This window comes from Bradysia coprophila, unplaced genomic scaffold (assembly GCF_014529535.1).
Source record: "Bradysia coprophila strain Holo2 unplaced genomic scaffold, BU_Bcop_v1 contig_24, whole genome shotgun sequence".
NCBI lineage: Eukaryota > Metazoa > Arthropoda > Insecta > Diptera > Sciaridae > Bradysia > Bradysia coprophila.
The window spans coordinates 2165496-2184989 of NW_023503501.1; the positions used below are offsets into that span (position 1 = coordinate 2165496).

The 19494-nt window shown below is 34.4% G+C and overlaps 1 long non-coding RNA gene across 1 annotated transcript; it reads left to right on the forward strand.

Annotated features, from left to right (window-relative positions):
* Nucleotides 1-988: 988 nt before the first annotated feature.
* On the forward strand, nt 989-19061 carry LOC119077810. The gene is made up of 3 exons (XR_005087879.1): nt 989-999; nt 13172-13174; nt 18464-19061. It is a non-coding gene; the product is annotated as an uncharacterized LOC119077810 (long non-coding RNA).
* Nucleotides 19062-19494: the final 433 nt, after the last annotated feature.

Sequence of the window (19494 nt, forward strand, 5' to 3'; positions counted from 1 at the left end):
ATTTTATGTTTAGCGTACATTTTAAACACAACATCATAAATATATTGACTATATGTGGGGGCTATATTTAAGTTACATTTTATACATAACACATGTTATTGAGTAGAAGGTTAGATATTTATATTGTATACAATAAAATAGACTACGCTAAGCAAGGACTTGATGTATAATCAGAATCTAAAATCTCGATAGTTCTTTTAAAGGAAGAAAAAAAAACAGCAAGTCTTTGACATGTAGTGGTTGTTCAAATAGACGGGAATTGAGTATATATTGCATGAGATGTAGGATGTGCCGGTAAAAAATATTTATTTTGTCAATTTCAAACGGCCAATGAATCGCGATAAATAATCTTATTAAATCTGTTACTTCATTTGTTTAAATTGTGTATGGCTGGTGTTTGATAATAATTTTCCTTAAAACATACAGTTTGCTTACTATAAAGTATACAATTAGCCAGTACCCACCGCCTAAACTTTCATCGTTGTCGATAGCAGATGACTAGCCGTATCTAAATAGATTACCGTTTTGCAGATTAACCACTGATTTATGTATATGCATTATGTAATGAAATGCTTGTTATTTTATACCACATTTATACATCCATACATGAGACCCATATGCTATGGTATTCATGAGATTTTTCCGTGACATACATAAATAAAATATAAGAGACCAGAGAGCGTTTAATATTTTGTAAGTTTTTTTTTCTTTCTTTCTTGTGTATTAATTTTATTAAATGTTTCGTGCTATTGTTGGAGTTTTGATGAAAAGGTAATATTGTGCTCTGTGTATACGGCAAGGAAGCCTGACTTTGTGTTGAAATTGTTCCATGTGGCTAGTTATTTTCTTTCTCTAAGCTGTAAGCGTATTTTATATTTTATGTGACAAATAAATAACTTTTAGCTCGTTATCCTTTCAAAATCTAAGAAAAAATAAAATCTTTCCCAATGTAACCTCGTCACACATATCATTTTGTATAAAGTACAATATATCACGCAAGTTACAGTGGAAAATTACATGATTTCAGTAGAAAGTGTTATCTGATCGATGATCAGTGATCATGGATGAAATTGATCGAAAATATAAATCGAAACGCAGTGGACGAATCTTGAACTAGGCCGGTTATCAGAGGTTATCAGATTTTTCATTTCTACAAATGTTCGGACCTAAATATATCGTCCCACGATGAGAAGCACAACATGTTCTTTTTACGGTATTTTTAGGTTGATGATACACGTAATTAGGTACAACCCAGTGAAGGATTGGTGCTTGAGGTGCAAGCTGGAAACACCATTTAGCAAAGATCACGATACATCAAAAATATACGAAAAATGAGAGACATCAACTCGTCATCTTGCTCAAGTGTCAATAGCAGCAGCAATGTTGATTTGATTGTTTAGAGACCTCACGTCAAACTTCGTATTTATACTGCTCTTTGCCCGAAGACAAATCCCACAGTGAACATGAGATGAGGCGCAACACAGCATCGACCAAACTGAGAAAAACGATCAGACCAACACAAGAAGATAACTAGAATCGCAGCGCTAGTTGATGTTAAGCCACATCTAACCGGACATCAGAACTGTTTCAGCCTCGAGGTACTGAGTCATGGCGGCCACTGACCGTTGAGAACGGTGCTCTTCAGCTGTTTCCACGATTCACCTCTTCACAGTACACGTCACAGACTTTTACAGCCAATAACAAATGCAGTCTGGATCACCAGCTTAACGTCATTTCCGAACGATCCCTGAAAGTATGCAAATACTTAATGAGTAAAGTTAGATTGCCTAATTGATATCTCGCCTAACTGTAGGCTAGACACACGGCGTGTGTCACACGCACACAAATTAATCGTGTTTGGGTTTCATCATACGTGTCATTCACTGTATACATCGCTTTAGATAGGACGTTACAACAATGCGATAGAATCTAGTACGTACAATGATAAAAAAACTTTCGTCAACATACGTCCAGTATGTATGAAATGACTGGCAGACAGCTACATTTCTGCATTACTTCAGATATATATTATATATTCCATCGTACATGTTCGACGCATAATTATACGAGTGACACGAGCAGTATGTATACGTCGAACATGTACGATATACATGTCAGACGTTGGAATATGCATATCCGAAGTAAGGGAGAAATGTAGCTGTCTGCCAGTCATTTCATACAATTATACATACTGGACATACGAGTGGCACGAACAGTATGTATACGTCGAACATGTACGATATACATGTCAGACGTTGGAATATACATATACGAAGTAAGGCAGAAATGGAGCTGTCTGCCAGCCATTGCATACATACTGGACTGGACATATGAAACTTTTTTGACAGTGTAACCACTGAGCCATCCCGTCCATTATATGTGGTAGAAGTACTGAGATTATTTTGGTACTAAACATCCAGTGACTATTTACACTCAGTTACGCCGTAGAGACATCAGAAACATTTTAATTTGTGAAGGAAAGGGACACCCTACTACGACATGATGGGTATCATTGTAAAGCTGGGTTAACGGCATTCAATGATCTAAACATAATAAACAATCACGATGTCCGAAGTACTTGATTTTAGCTCTTTAGGTGCGTAATGTGAAAAATCGGAGAGCTAATTAGTTTGTCGGAATCTGATGTCATACACACTAGAATTTTGTTTGATCAAGATCTGTCGAGTCAAAACTTTAAATTAATCGGTGGACTAAGTGTTACCGTATTTGAATTTAACGTGGAATTCTCTGACGTTCCCTCTTTTTAGCAACACTTAGTTCACCATGATGTACGTGAACTTATTTGCAGTATGCGACATTATAACACTGTATTTAGTGATTGTTTTGAAATGATACACAAGTTACCTCCATAGGTAGAAACAAGTCAACACATTTATAAATGGGATCATAATTTATATAAGCATCATATTCATCTTTGTCGTTATTCTCACAAGAACATAACTTTATGCACACGCAAATTATCCCCTAATTCCATAACATATCGTTTTCCGCTTTCTACATTCACCATAAAGATATCCCATAAGTTATTATGAATTCAGATTTGCTGTGTGTTTTTTTCTTTCTTTCTCTTCTCATTCCTTTCTTCTCCTTTTTCTGCTTCTTTTATTCCCGTAAAGCTAGTACGAACATTCCATTTTCGTGAAGCTTTCCTTCCCCATTTGTGTGTAGTTCAAATATTTTTCTATTTCACGTAAACACAGAAGAATGTATATATATCCTGCCTTCCGCATTTTATGGCGCTTATTTTACGGTTTTTCATCCACGAGCACACGAAATATAATATCTTCTTCAATAAATTTTAGTACATTGGATTTTCCACGGCGAAGAACTTTTCGTTTGAAAATGTTTTTCATCATATCAGATAACTACATAGAGAGAGATATTTATACATATAAATGTTGGATGTGAAAGTTAAGTTCAGTGTATGGCAGAAAAAGTTTTGGCTGAACATCGAGAGAGCTTTGTATCCGTACTTCTACAGCAACGACTTGTTCTTTATAACCGTATCGTGCTATAACATGCTACAGAACGTTATGTAATATACGTTTCCTCTTGCTTATACCGAAAATATCATAGAAAATGATATAACTCAACAAGGAAAATTCATATAATAGGGTGCTGGATGCGGTATGGTTGTAATATTGCGGGAGGTTTGTTGTGTGTGCGTTGGTTATTTCGTTTTTTCTTGTTTGCCTAAGCCAGAGAACCGAGAGGGCTATACCACCATAGAATTGTAGCTTCGAAACATATTTTTAAATATAAAATATTCAGAAAAAGTACTCGAGAAATGGTTTGAATTTAATTTATTATTGAAAAATAAATCTTGTGAATCAGAATGAAGTGATTGCTTAAATGTTATTCTCTGTGACCGTTTGTCATTTCGAAAAGTATGAGAAAAAAATCGACTTTTTTCACTTCTTCGGGGATTTTTATGCGACGTATTATGGGAAAATTGGGTCTAACAGGGAAAAAATGAAATTCAAATTGAAAATGGATTTCTATAGGAATGTTGACTAATTGAGTGCAACCTTTGGAAATGAAATGTTGGAGACATTTGTTCAACAATTCTGCGAATAATTGCACTACGTCGCGTCTATCTAGAGAAGTAATTACAATTTAATCACTTCAGTATTTTGTAATCGTGCTGATTGAAATGAATGCCGTAATTATAGATCAGACATGCGTATGTAGACGTTTAAGACTAATATTATTCTGATTTAGCAATTAGCTTGCATCGATACTACATAGTTGCTGACAACAATATTAGAAAACATTATTGTACATTGAGGGAAGGCATATTTTAGGGAATGTAATTCCCAAAAACTCCACAAACTCTTGCGACTCCCGAAAATTCCTGAATTCTGGCTTCTCGTTAAAACTATCTGAATGATTCAGCTCAACCAAAACAGCTAAAAAGGCCATAAAACCAGCGCAATTCGATCTACTAGAGAACATCTGACGCATTTTGACCAAACATAACGCCAGTATGTAGCGCATGCTTAGGACTCCGGTAAAGTTAATAATTTTTCCACAATCGGACGCATATCTGCTGTGCAGACTTTGACATATTGACTTGACGTAATCAATGAAAAAAAAAAGAAAATTTCAAAGTCTTATCACAGGAGATGTAAGTCTGCGCTGCACAATGACATCTAGTTTGGTCAAAAGTTTAGTATTGTAGTCTTTTATGGCCAACAATCTGACGTTCTCTATTGTTATTTCTGAGAAACAGAGAAAACGTGAAAACGTAAGAGAATTTTTGGGAAATTAATTCTCCAAAAATAGGCTCTGCATTAAGGGCAAACTAAAGAACCATCTCAAATCTTGGTCCTGACGTTTACATCCAGCTGGTTAATATTGTTATTACTTTGTGCTGCATTCGCATATTACGAAAGTACTTGTTCTCACGCGTATAAATTTGGCTATAGTGCAGTTTAAGTGACGTTGTTGTATCACCACATAAAATTTTCTTTTGTGTGCTTTCATTCAGAGGTAGTGAAATTTCACCATGAATTTGTTTCAGCTGTTTTTCAGCTGATCGCCACATACTACTTTTTTTGCCGCCAGCCATAAGGCGGCAGTAAAGTCTACTGATTTTGAAGGGAGAACAGATTCCACTAAGAGACGACTTCACTGTACCGATGCCACAAAGACTAAAGTCACAACATCCAGCAATCTCAATGGCGAAGACTCTGATTGCCACCGATTTCAACACTAAATAAATCTGGAACGAAAATGGTTAAATTGTGGTCTCAATAGTGCAACTTCAACGCCCATTCTTCCAGATCGAAAGGATTCACGCTCCCACGAAAAATCTGGTGTAACCTTAACAGACTCAGAACTGGCCATGGACGCTGCAATGAAATGCTATACAAATGGAGAATCATCACCGATCTTAGCTGTGCTTGTGGCAGCCTATATCAAACGATTGACCATCTGCTGAAGCACTGCCCTATTTTCAAGTACACCGGCTCTGCGAATGAAATCAAAGAGCTTTATGCTTGTGCTTTAGCCTGGCTGGGTGGCCTCAACCTGTGATAACTGTGATGATGACTCTTCGCTTTAATTTTCTGTGATCATATCATACGCTAAATAAATAAATATACTTTTTTTATACAGTTGAAGCTGCTACACACACCTGCGCCTGATTGTGGTAAAACCGTATATTAGTTATTTATGCAATCGATTTATGCATCAATTTGCATACAATGTTTTATGCCACAGAGGCATCTATAGTTTGCAAATTTTGCATATTATGATGCTGAGTGGCATAAAGATGTATAAATAGTTTTGATTGTTTGTGTGGATCAGCTGAAAAACAGCTGAAGCAAATAAATGCAGAAATTTCTATAGTGAAAAAAACCCTCGCACCGTGCGAGATTGGTACTCTATTTTCTATTTTTGGGATAGATTTCTGTAAAAGGAAAACTTTTCTATTTTTGTTCGAACTAGCCCTTTTTTCCAATTTTCACTTTTTCGGAAATCACTCTACATCAAGTCTTCCAATTTTCAATTTCTCGAAAAACACTCTACATCGAGTTCGCACCCATTTCCAAAATTACGAAGATTCGAAAAAAATATATGGACGTGTAATTCCCTCCCCAAAGTTGGAATTCCTCTATATCACCTTTTTACCAGGATCTCAAATCAATCTTTTCAGTTTTCCGGTTTCGGCTTTGAAAAAATGAATTGGGTTGGTGTTTAAGTTTCCTTCGCGTTTCTGGCTCTTGGATCTTAACCTCTTACAGGCAGTGTGCGGAATTCCACGAGTGATTCCACTGAATGAAATGACTTCAATCAAGTAACCTCTTAAAATGAAACTGGTCAAAGGTGGTCATGAATCAGGGTATAAATACGAGGTACTTGTAAGGAAAAAAGTCAGAATAAACATGAACGTTGAACGGGCAACATGCCCTAATAGAAGTGTTTTTCTCAAATGTAGGCGGTGGTAAGATCCTAACTGTAGCCAGTTGGAATTATGGTTTATTGCCGTAGCCATACCATCGCAGTAGTAGTGCAGCTGGGCCAACCGATTCTAAAATTTCGAATAGGCGGCAATCATATGACCTGTATTATTATCGGATCTATTACTTCCATTGATCAAAGTATTTTTAATCGGTTGATTTCAAATCTTGTACTTCAATTTTTTTTAACATGCATTTTACTACATAAAGGACCATATTAACCAGAGCTTGTCATTATTTTTGTCGTCGTTATCGATAACAGATGAATGTATGTGACAGTAACAGGTCGATTGAGGTTTCGAAAAAACCGTCTACTTCGCTCATCTCAAGCATGTTTCGCTTGCTGTTTGTTCTGATGGCAACATGTAGGAATTTTAATCGTTACTTTTACAGAATTTTCTTATTCGTACAGACTGTATACATTTCATCAGCTTACAACTCTACGACAACCAACAATATTTCGAAATGAATAATTCAAATTTTTAAAGCGACGCTATACAAGGCCAATCATTTTTTTCCCTACTAGACATCATCACGTAACTATCAACATTTAATAATTTTTATTACATTTAAACTACTTGTATTGTAAAACAAAAATTTTGTATTTGAGAAAGAGAAAATATAATTTAAAATAAAAACGGTAAAAATAATAGTAGCGTAAAATTGTGTACATATATACGACTGAAGTCATGCAAAATTCAAACAAAGAGACTTCAAACCATGACCTAAAAATGTTTTCAAACGATAATATTCAAGGTACCACAAGCAGTATTATATGTGTAAAAAGATATAGAAACGAAATATAACCACTGTTCAACGTAGATATTATTTTATGTATCTGCTGTGAAACGAGTCAGTGCAGTTCACTGTCAAAATACGTTTATATTCCACTTTCGTTACATAAATGAATTGGTTTTTGGTAGATCCGCAATAATGTACACACACTATATACAAATAATTTAACTGAAACAATTTCATTCGATTATCCATTGTACGTACATGGTCGAAAAATTGTCGATCACAATTACCCGAATGGATTGTGTCTGGGCTTTCTGATCAATATTCATAAATTTGAAAACAAAATATTTCGCATTATTTAATTACAATACGCCCTGTTCGCGGACATTCGACTTAAACTCGAGTATATACAATAGGGGAATTCCTTTCATTTTATTTATACTGAGTATATGAAGATATACTCGATATGCTAGATATACTCAGAATATACGCGATATACTCAGTATAAATAAAATGAAAGGAATTCCCCTAATATATTTGAGTTCCAGTATATCAATATCCCGTATATCGAGTGTAACGACAACTCTGCCGTAATTTGTAAGAAAAACAATTTCCAGTGGAAACACTATTAGTACATTTTGACTGACTACGACTACGCTGTAATTTACGTGTAAATTCCCAAGGTTTCTTGAAACTTTCCCCACCTTAACGAAAGTACTTTGTTTGCTAGAGAGGGTATTGGTAGTGTGCGATCTCAGGATCCCGGTGAAGCAAGTAGTTTCCCAATCGGAACAACATCTGCAAAGTGATAAGACTTTGGAAAAATGTTTCATTTGCATGTTCTTCACATCACAGTTTCAAAGTCTTATCGCTTGGAAGATATTGGTCCTATTGAGAAACTTATTGCTCCACCGGGGTCCTGAGATCACGCACTACACACTGGCATTTTGTTTGACCAAAATCAGTCGACTCTAAATTTAATTACTCGATATATACTAGATATACTCGAACATAATAGGTTCGCAGCCGAGAATACACTTAATGTATTACACACGGACAGCGGAGTGCAGAAGTAGCATTGTAATTTATCAGAAATAGCAAGTTTTCGAAAGATCAATAGAGATTTTCAATAGTCATTTATCCTTATTAAAGTTCATTCCAACGATACAATAAGATCGAAACCGATTTTGTTGTCGACAATTCGCTGTAACACAAACCCCCGAAAAAAGCGGGCCAATATTCACACATATTCTAATTTTCTTTGCAACAAAAGATGAATTTTCTTTGTATTAGTTTTCCATTTCTGAACATGTTGTAATACGTGTATCTGCGTCGTATGTAACGCTGAGCATAGCAGCACCATAATTGTAGACGTTAGTTAATCTAAAATAGTATACGTACCGACGAAGCTATACGAATATCGTGTACTTTCTCTGTTCGTTATGTATATGTATGCTCATACAGTCTCTATGTGAAAATATCACAAATTTGTGGGTGGATTTTCGTGGGCTTTTAGCAGTTGGGGTAGCATGGTTCGCTGCCGTAGAGGGTGGTTTTGAAAGCGCTCTTATTTAACTATGAATACGAATTTATGCTTCTATTTATTATGTATTAAAAAGTGTTTTCATCTTATGTGCTATGGTTTCAGCGATGTGAGTTAAAGACGTAGCAAATATATTTTAATTTGTAGGCTACTATGAAAGCAATTTAGATAATTTACTGGATGGAGGATCGCATTTTTAATTGACGATATAAATCACAATCGATTTTGGGTACAAAAACAGTTAACGTTACACACTTTACACAATAAATACAGGATCCGTAACAAGGATTTACACAGATTAAGTGGAGACGCAAAGTGATTGAAACGTAGACGTATTCTATGGTTCAAGTTCAAGACAATAAATAAAAGCTCTTGGGGGGAGGAGGTCCTATACTAAATACGTGGATATTCAGCTTTATATGCGTTACGCTAAAAGCCAGAAGGTTTTACAGGACCAAAGTTGTGTTACGAAATTTAGGGACAGCCCCGACGGGAAGCGTAAATAAATGGAAACAAAGACTTGGGACTACTGGAAATGAGGCGATTGATCACCTTTACTTCTCAAGAACCCTACCATTTAAAACGTTATACAATATAACGTGTCATTGATCTCTAGTTACGTCATTTTCAATTAATTAATTTATTAATTTCTGGTTGTGGACAATGGACAAATTCCATTAAATGTCATCTAGACACAGACGTTTGGTTATTGTGAAATTAAATTATTTATTAATTAAATCAATGCAATGCCGAACGACGTAACCTATTTGATATTAAATGGTTTAATTGCATGCAAAACACAAAATAGTTCATTTCACCATAATATGCGGCGGTGGATGTTTATCAAAGTAAAAATGTTGAATTAAACGCCAATATCGTAAAATTGCGACAGCATCGTAAATTGTATGATATTCCATCAAGGGTCAATTTTATTTTATAAAAAAAAATATTTTCAATCGTGAAATTATGGCAAAAATTTTATTTCGTAAAAACATTTCACTAGATGAAACGAGAATGGTCAGTAATTTGTGGTTAGAATTGCATTACATTTAAAATTCAATAACAGCTTCCTCGTTAAATACTTCGTACGGAATTCTACATCAATTTATTAATAACTTAAAAGTTTTCATTTCGGTTACCAGCAACATTTTGATGTTCTATCTGCTTTAAACATTCTATCCGGATTCCGGATTGCTTATTTTACTTATCACTTCATTAATTATCACTTATAATTGTAAGTATTTCAACAATAGCCAGTGAAAAGCTTAGATAATAGTTTTTGACACAGCTCTGCTTCTAACATGAACATAAGAAATATTCGGAGACTTACAGTGGAAGACTTATAAGAAGTTACATTTTCAACAATTACAATCCAATCGACGTTATTCATTCCACATGCGATTTACACGTTATAATACATATACGTACGTGCATGTGGATTGAATAAGGAGAATTGGATTGTAAATGTAACTTCTTATAATTCCTGGCTTGTATGCAATCAAAGAGACTTCTATTTTCTCGCAAAGATAAGTGTGATGACTTCTTACATATTTGACAATTTGGAGGCATTTTGACGTTGGAAAATTGAGTGTTCGTGCTAGAAGCAGTGCTATGTTTTGATCATCTTTACATCTGAACATTAATTTAGTTTAAATTTAATTAATGTGTTGCGGAGATAAATAGAGTGTTACGATACGATTTCTGTCACTGTTCTCTTGTCAGCGCTCTCAGTTTTTTTTTAGGTGGTGTGAGTAGCTGTTGAAAATTCTAACGCTTTTTCGGTAGCATTCCAACTGTCGATAAATTAGTGAAAATGAAATTCGTGAAAATGTGTATTCAATAAAATTGTGATTTAGTGTTCAAATATGCCTTGACGACCTAATGAGACTATGCCCGAATACAATGGAAAGTATAAGAGGTGAGTTTCTTACAATTTTTTTGGTGAATTTTTGTGATAAAATTTGTCATACATTTTCGAGAAACTGTCCTGTCATTTCCCTATGACGGGCCTTAACTAAATGATTTAGGAAATGAATAACTATTAACCAGGTGAACTTTTGTTTCACTCTCTTAGTTATTTACTTCAGTTGGATAAACGGTTTAAATAACAAATTAATTTTAAACCACACGCGGAGTAAGCTGATTTTAAATTTTGAAGATTTTCTTATTTGCACTTTTAATTGTTCTACTTCGTTCAACATACTCGCATTGTATTCATCCATTTGTCTATTGTTGAACCCACGTTACAGTGAGCTAATTCTCATTTTGCAGTACATCGTCAGCAAAAATTATGGAACAATCAGGAATAATTTAAATGGTTTTTAAGAGAACGTTGCGCCCCGCAGGCGAATTTTTTGAATTTTATTATATTGATACTGTCATAATTCGTTAAAAATATAAATACAATCGCTAAACCGAACTGGTGTGTATACGTTATTTTGCACCAGCTGGTCACATACAATTCCAAATGGGACCAGCTGGTGCAAAATAACGTATGCACACCAGTTCGGTTTAGCGATTGTAAAATCAATAAATTACAAGCTGAATAAATAAACTTAGTTAATATCTGACTTCTCGTTGGGTGATACGCAATTTCTCCGTTGGGTGCTTCGGCACCGGCAAACCCTGGGAAGTCGGCGTGTCTGATCTGGAAATAACTCCAAAGGAAAAATGCATTTTTTCGGTTTTGGTTTCGGTTTCTGTTTAGCTATCTAACGAATCCCTCTTTAAATTCGCGTAAGTGAGTGAGTAAATGTAATTAATTTTTGTAAAAGTGGTAGGTAAGTATAGAGACATTTTGGAAACGTAAATGAACGGAATAAAGGACTTGAGACTGGGACTTATTAGTAATATTTCAGTTGTATATCCCCGTGGCTGTTAAAAAATCTTTTACTTCATTCGCTTCAACATACATCTCACTAAATGTGACTACATCGACCGGAGGTCTTTGCTTATTGTTGTCATTGATGTCGATGATAAACAGGTGACAGGTTAATAATGATAAGCTGCTGAACTTTATCAAACTTTTCAAACAAAATGTTCCATTTGATTTTGTAACTAGAAGACCTTTCCAAAACGATTGATTGAACGTCGTCCTCTTGTAAATACTAAAATCAAATTCACATGTACGTCTACCAAACAACCAGGTGCAGGTTGTAATAATAAAAAAAATTAAATCAAAATATTGTTTTTTAAAGTATTTGTTGAACAATTTTAATTCTTTTACTTCTGTTTAAAGTACCTTAAATATGTTTTCATTCTTGTTTTTGTACACGAACAAAGCTACCTTTATTCCGATATTTTTTTTGTTCGTTATTAGATTGAGGGCATTTAAAATATACCTTTTACCATGTAGCACGCTAAAACTTGTAGAAAATACATTTGTAACACACTGTACATGTCAACAATTTACAAGCGTAGTTATTGAAGTAATATTTACTTATTTATAGGTGTTCAACGCAATGGTATATCGGGGGGTATGTACTGTGTGTCTATGTATATATTGCAAGGCATTATATAGTCGAAAATGTTTTATGTAACGAAATTCATGCTTTCGGAAAAAAGGGTCTCCGTTATCATATGTAGGTATGAGGGTTAAAATGGATACGTAATATTTGTTGAACGAAAATTATGGTAATAGTTTCGGGGAGGATATCATGATTGCGTTTAAATTGTTTCAAAATTGTTTGAAAATTAATTAATTTTATTGTGATGTTTATGTTTTTGTGTTCATGACACTTGCATGTAAGTTATAAATTTACTTAAATTGAATATTTACATGAATTCACATAAATTGCTACAATTATGTAACTGATAAGCCGTATTAAATGTCACAGCTGTTGGAAAATCTCAAGGAAATAATTTATTAACTAAAAAACTGAAATTGTCTACCTCAAAACGTTCGTAGACGTTACTTTTAAATGTCTAATGACGATGTAAACGAGATCTACATTAGTAAACTCTGGGGAAAAATTAGATTATTGTTTATTTTTACTAATATATTAGTTTACATAACACAAATGTATAAACCGGAAAAATAATTCCAATGAAAAGTGGCTCGATGAATCGATTTCGTTTCAAGAACTTTTGCATTCAATTTTTGTATTTTACATTTTATATCATTTTATATGATTTTTGAGAGCGAACGCAACGGTTGAAAAGAAGCCAAACCGCATGTTATGATTTCACGTATTTTTAACCATTCAATATTTCGTTCTACTGTATTGGCTGGTCGGTTACATGGATGTTTTCAATCATAACTCTCATAACTTCACTCTATTGTTCCATCGATCCTTCTATATACGGTTTGAATGGAATGGAATCTAACGAATCTAACTATAGAGAATTTGACGATACATTTCCGCATGGGTTGACTAATCACCAATTCACCAAAAGAAGCGTGAAGAGAGTCGTTTCACTCACACGTACGTGTAGAATTAAAGAAACGTAAAGACAAACGCTACTCCTATGTGATGGAATGCAGGTGGAACGAAAGAAACAAACGAAACCCACGGAAAATGAAAGCTAATGATGCGTTCAGATAAGGCTTGTTTGATCATTCTAGGACATCCAACACACCTCCTCAGTTGTATGATAAAATTCACGTCGTTAACTTTTTTTTAAGTCCTAGATTCACGATTTTAAAGCTCAAATCTGTGGCTCAAACCCATAGTATTTCTATTACTAACCAAATTTCGATGAAGTATTGACAAATTCGATGCAGTAAGCAAATAAATGTTCTATGTTATTCCTCTAGAATGCACAGATGTGGAACAATTTGTTGCTTACAATAATGTTTTACGTCGATTAAAAATAAATTGTCAAAATTTCTATTCCTCATTCCATGCGGACAATTCCTTCTATCGCTTTCAGCGTGGTCGATTCCTTGTACTACTTCCATATTTCATTTCAGTCTATTTACAGCTTTTTCACCGCTATCCATTGGACTATGGCACAACACCACTGATTTTCGTGTTTACCGTTACTTCTACGATGGTATCACAATTTTCAACTTTCAAAATCTTTTTCAATTGCATTCACTTCCAACTGTCCCTGACACAATACTTGGTCTGAAGTGGCATTAAAATGTCCAATCCAATCGATGTCCATAATTTCAAAATGTTACTTTCATCGAACAAAACAAATCCAGTTTTCACGTTCACGGCCCATAACCTGTTAGATTTGAAGGTTTCAGGGAACAACAATGAACAGAATTTTGATACAAAGAGATTTTTTTTACATATGAATTGAGTGACTAATATGGTTAACTGAAGAACTAAAACTATATATAATGGTCAAATGATAACAATTTTAAGTGAATTGAATGTCAGGGTAACGTTTCGGATTTTCAAATTGGCTGGCACGACAGTCTTTTTAATAAAAAAAATGAATTTCTAAATTTTAATTCATCATTTAGTAGCACTGCCTTGAAACCAAGTTGGATGTTCCCCAAATTAATATTGTCCTAGCACTAATAAACAGATATTATTTGAAATTGACATGGGAATTTATTGTTCCCCTACGATTGTTTCCTCTTTTTCGCTAATGCAATATAATAGCGTATTGACAAATCCGAGGAAATCACGGCTAGTATCGATGCTTGCCCTCATTTGTTAATAATCTACTACTATTTAAAGAACAGAGAGGCCAGAAACTCTAAAAAAGCTAAGTTGATCAATAGAAAAGCGAGGTATAAATGTGAAGTTTATGCAATGGCTCCGGAAGATCTGATCCGAGATCATTATCTTATAATAATAATAAAAAATTCAATTTTAAATTCAATTTAACTATATTGTCATGAAATGGCAGAAAACTGCAAACAATTAACAACCTGAGTCAATAAAACATTGACAAAAAACAAGCTTAGCACTGATAGATATATAGGTATGCTCTGCGCAGTTGACTTAAGTTCGCAAAATGTTTTTTTTTAATCAAACAAATTCGGCAAACATTTTCGTATTTTTATTTATTTTTCCGTTCAAGTCATTTTTCATGCAAAGTTCATATGTTTTGTAACTCACAAGGTAAAAAGAACGTTTCTCGCTTTTACTTCAGCTAGAGGTGCCGTATACGGTTATTTTTCTCTCTATCTGTATTTGCATTGATATTTAATTGGAATATTAATATTTTAACAACTGTATTTTTTCATCCAACAACCGGTTAAACCATAATGAAGTCATGCCCTGAAATGAATATCACAAAATTTCATTAATATAGAATTTTTATAGGAGCCCCTTCGATGCCTATTTTCACGGTTCCCACTTAACAACACATTTATTATAAAACATTCAATCGATATTTACTTATTACGCTTCTTTACCAGGCGTATACTATATAGCAGCTCTGCGACGCTAAACATGCGATTAAATTACGCCAAGGCGCATATAAGCTGCTATAAGTACTGTGTATAATACAATAAGCGTATTCCAAGTCTCGAGTATAATGAGTATATCCAGTATATCGAGTATAAGTCGTATGAATGACAACTGTCAACAGAAAAATAATTAAATTTTGACTCGACGGATTTTCGTCAAACAAACAGCCAATCTGTAGCGTATGATCAATGCAATCAAGGCAATCAAGTTTTTCAATCAGACCAATATCTGTCGAGTGATAAGACTTTGAAAACATGAGGAGGTCGACATGTAAAAAAAAACTTAAAAAAAAAACCAAAGTCTTATCACTCAGCAGATATATTGGTTCGAATCGCGATTGGTTTGAGATCGTGCGCTTCACACTGGCATTTTGTTTGACGAAAATCCGTCGAGTCAAAATTTACTTATTTTTCTGTCGACAGTTGTCATTTTTCCACTTTCGCCGTTTTGACTTCGTTTAGCTAAGCCGCGCCTCATTTTAATTGGTTAAAGAGTAAACGGAGCGTAAACAGAGAAAGTGGAAATCAAGGCTTATATACGGGATATACTCCATATATACTCGAGACTTGAAATACCCTTAATGTATAAATGCAAGAACAACAACAAAATGGCAAGAGTGCAAAAAAAGGCCGTGATAAAATTGCCTCTATAAATTCAATAAAACATAAAATCAACCCACACCATACGACGAAAAAAAAGCGCTGCGATATTTTCTTTAATTATCGAGACTATGTAATCGGATTGTATACACTCAATTGTTTTTATTTTGTTAATTCTGATAGTCACTGATAAAATGTTTTTTTGTTCGTTTTCGTTCAATGATTCTATAAATTGTTGATTTATTTGTCAAACAAGCATTTGTATGATGGTTAATCGCTATACATGTGCATATAATATACCCGCTACTTATACATAAAACTGATTTGAATGGATGGTTTCATATTTGTGTATGAAAATTTTATTGGTTGTGTGTTTGTGCATTTCTTGAATGTAAATGGAGTGTGTACTCATTTAATATGATTGTGTTCAACGCATTATTATCCATTTAAATTCATCATACATATCACTTAAACAGATGGATCTTTGTTTGGCTGTTTTGTACGCGTCTGTTGAGTGTATATTTTTGTTCATTGGTATGGGTTTTTATGATTTTTTTGTATATGTAAAATGTAGTTACGAAATTTGTCGAAGGAAATCATTGAGTGAAAAATGCACTTGAATGTTATGAAGTAACATCTTTTCTCATGCTTAGCTTACCAACACGTGTGAACGATTTTAAGTTTAATTTCTTTGTTTGTGGAATGTATTGTGAAATATGGGTCTTTAACTTAATACAATTTTACAGTTATTTCTGATCGAGTCTGATATTAAACAAAATCGAATTTTCATCGCTTGTGTATCGGACTCGGGTCGATTAAAGCGATCATATTTATCAGCAATCTTCGCGATCTTTCCGACATTAGTAGATGTTTTTCTAACTAAGTGTTGAAATATCGTCCGTTCGTCCCGTATTTCCGAAGTCGTTTAGAATACCGTTGTTACTAACTTACGCTTAAAGGAAATAGTACATTAGTGTCTCGCTGGGACATTTTTTTTGAGGCGTATGAGAAGGTTGTATTTCTAGCCGAAGGAGAGGAAAATATCCCACACGTCGAAACAAAAAAATTCCCAGCGAGACAGTACGGAATTTTGGTGTCTTTCAGCCGGAAAATGCGAAAAACTGGTTTTTGTTTACACGGTAATGAGTCGTTTTCTAGCCGCAAGACAACTGCATTTTTCAGCGAATGAGACACGAGCCGCAGGCGTTACGAAAATAACTAATGCTTTCGTTTTCTCTAGGGTCGAAAGTTACGTGTTGCAACTCTACTTTTCATGTTTTGATCACTTCTTATGTAACATGCTGTGATTTTCCAAACAAATTTTCTTTCTTTCTTTCATTGAATTCTCTTACTTTCCCTAGTTACGTAAAAAGGAACTTTCAACCCTAGGGAAATCGAAAACAGGTAATAGTACTGTACATGCTACATGCGTCAAAAACCGTACTTTTCATGCTTCAGGCACTACTTTCGACGCCCTCAACATAATGAAAAAAAATGAAAAGTCTCGTTTTCGTGTGTTGATTGATCTCGGCTACGCCTCGGATCAACAAAATTCACACGAAAACTTCACTTTTCATCCCTAGTCATGTAAATTTAGGTTATGTTGATACAATGCATTAATCACGCACGATTAGCTAACTGGAAGGATGAGGATGGAAGATTATTTCAGCAATCGCTCACGGTACCTTTACACACCTGCTTGAATTCTAGTTTTTATTTAACTAGAAAGTGTTTTCGAAATAGCGCAAATAAGTTGCGACAAAATCATGAAGTCAGTACAGAATTTTTCAGTTGCATAATCAGCTGCCGCAATGATTCAATTAGACATTCTGTTTAATACTGACGCCAAAGTTGGGATTATTACTCTAATAAGCAAATCTTATTTCAATCTGGAGTCGATTTGAATCGACATTTTCTAGACAAAGGGACAAATCATATCGTATGTCGAACGATGACGGATTCCACACTTTAGATTAAAATAAAAAACCTTTCCCATATAATGGATGGAGCTTATTGGACCTGTTCGTTTGTTCCAATTTTATCGGTTTTGAATTTATCCATTACAATCTGATTTAATAAAAATGAATGTCAGTCATGTTGTCTACGTGAACTTTATTAAAATTACGGTAGTCATACACAATTGCCATGCGAGAATAGCTTTTACGTACCTTTCAAACTGTCGTATATAATATTCAAGAGTACGACTCAATAATAATGTTTGTTATACACGTACATTTACGAACAATGATGTGGAAGAAAGAGCCAAGGAAGGAAAATTTCATAAATTTCCAGACCAGTTCAGGTATACTTACGAAACCTTTGTGTGTAGGTTGGTATAATGTCGTAAAGTTCAAATTCACATAAAGAACTACAAATCAGCCAAAGTATAATTCTTGAATGGTTTTTAAAACCGTTTGGTTTGCATTCGCATAATATAAATTCTTGGTATAACATTTACATCGGGTAATAAGCAGCGTCGATGGAGTATACTGCATACTGTATAGGTCGTACATTCCAAGAAAATCCTCAAAAATATTTGAAAACTCAACGATTTTTCAAATAACAAAAGTTGTTGCAAAAGCTAGTCTTAATGTTGAATCTCTTGCATCAATTATTATTATTTTAGAATTCATGCAGGAACCGAAATTCGCTTCAGCTGATTCACTCATACAAAAGTGGCTTTTATACACGTTTATGCTTATACGGTTCTACCACTACCATGAGCATAATTATGTATCCAGAGGAAGACGAACTAGTTCCGAGTTTTAATTTTCTCAAGTGTGCTCCATCCACTTGTTGTTGTTTCGCATCGGGTATCCCTTGCTGTGTGTATTGTAAATGCCAGAGCGTGGCTGCAGTTGACTGCAGGAATGAATACACACTACGAGGTGATTTTAAAAATAGAAAATAGTAATTGTAAGTAGTTACGAAGTATGAAGAAATTACGGGAAAGAAAAAAAAAATCCAAAATTAGCAATCAAATCATTCTAACTTTAAATTTAGGTTACAGAAGAAAGCCCGATAGACATTATTCACTTAGTTCTTTCCAAATAATTACATTTTCTACTGAGAAAGTGGTAAAATAAAGACATTAGCTCAAAATCAAAGGATTTTGTATGAAAATACGATTTTCCGACACAGTAATTTGTTGGACCAATCTGTACCTTCCACAAGCAATTTGTTTCCTTCATCAGTGTTCAGATAATCAAGATCTACGTTACCCATTTAAGATATATGCAAAAAAGCTAAAAAGACGAAGAAAATAACTTAAAGTGCCTGATTTTCGTCGACAGCACAGGTAATTCAACTTTAAAATATATTTTTTGCCCATCCTGTATTTTCCACAAACTTTTTTTTTCAACAATGCTGTTCAGCATTCAAATCTCTATGTTTCTCCCGAAGAAACCAATTTTTTATCTATTCAACGAAAAGTGTGAAAAAACACGGTTTTTGGACTTTGAGACGTCGCCCAAAGTTATTGCCCAGGAACCCAGCCTGGCACCCTAACTTTTCTTCATCAGAGTGCTAACCTCTACCGAAAAACACTTTAACATGCTCCGGACCCCTCTTTGGACACAGGCTTTTTCAGTGGGCCCAGCCGTTGCAGTATAATGGTACATTGGTACATAAAAATTCGGTCTGGCTGTGTACGTTTTCCGGGTAACCTATAATCCGCATAGTTTGAAAATCTATACTGAAATGGTTGCAGTAAATTACAGTTTTAACAAGCGTCTATTTTAGACATAAACCAAGCT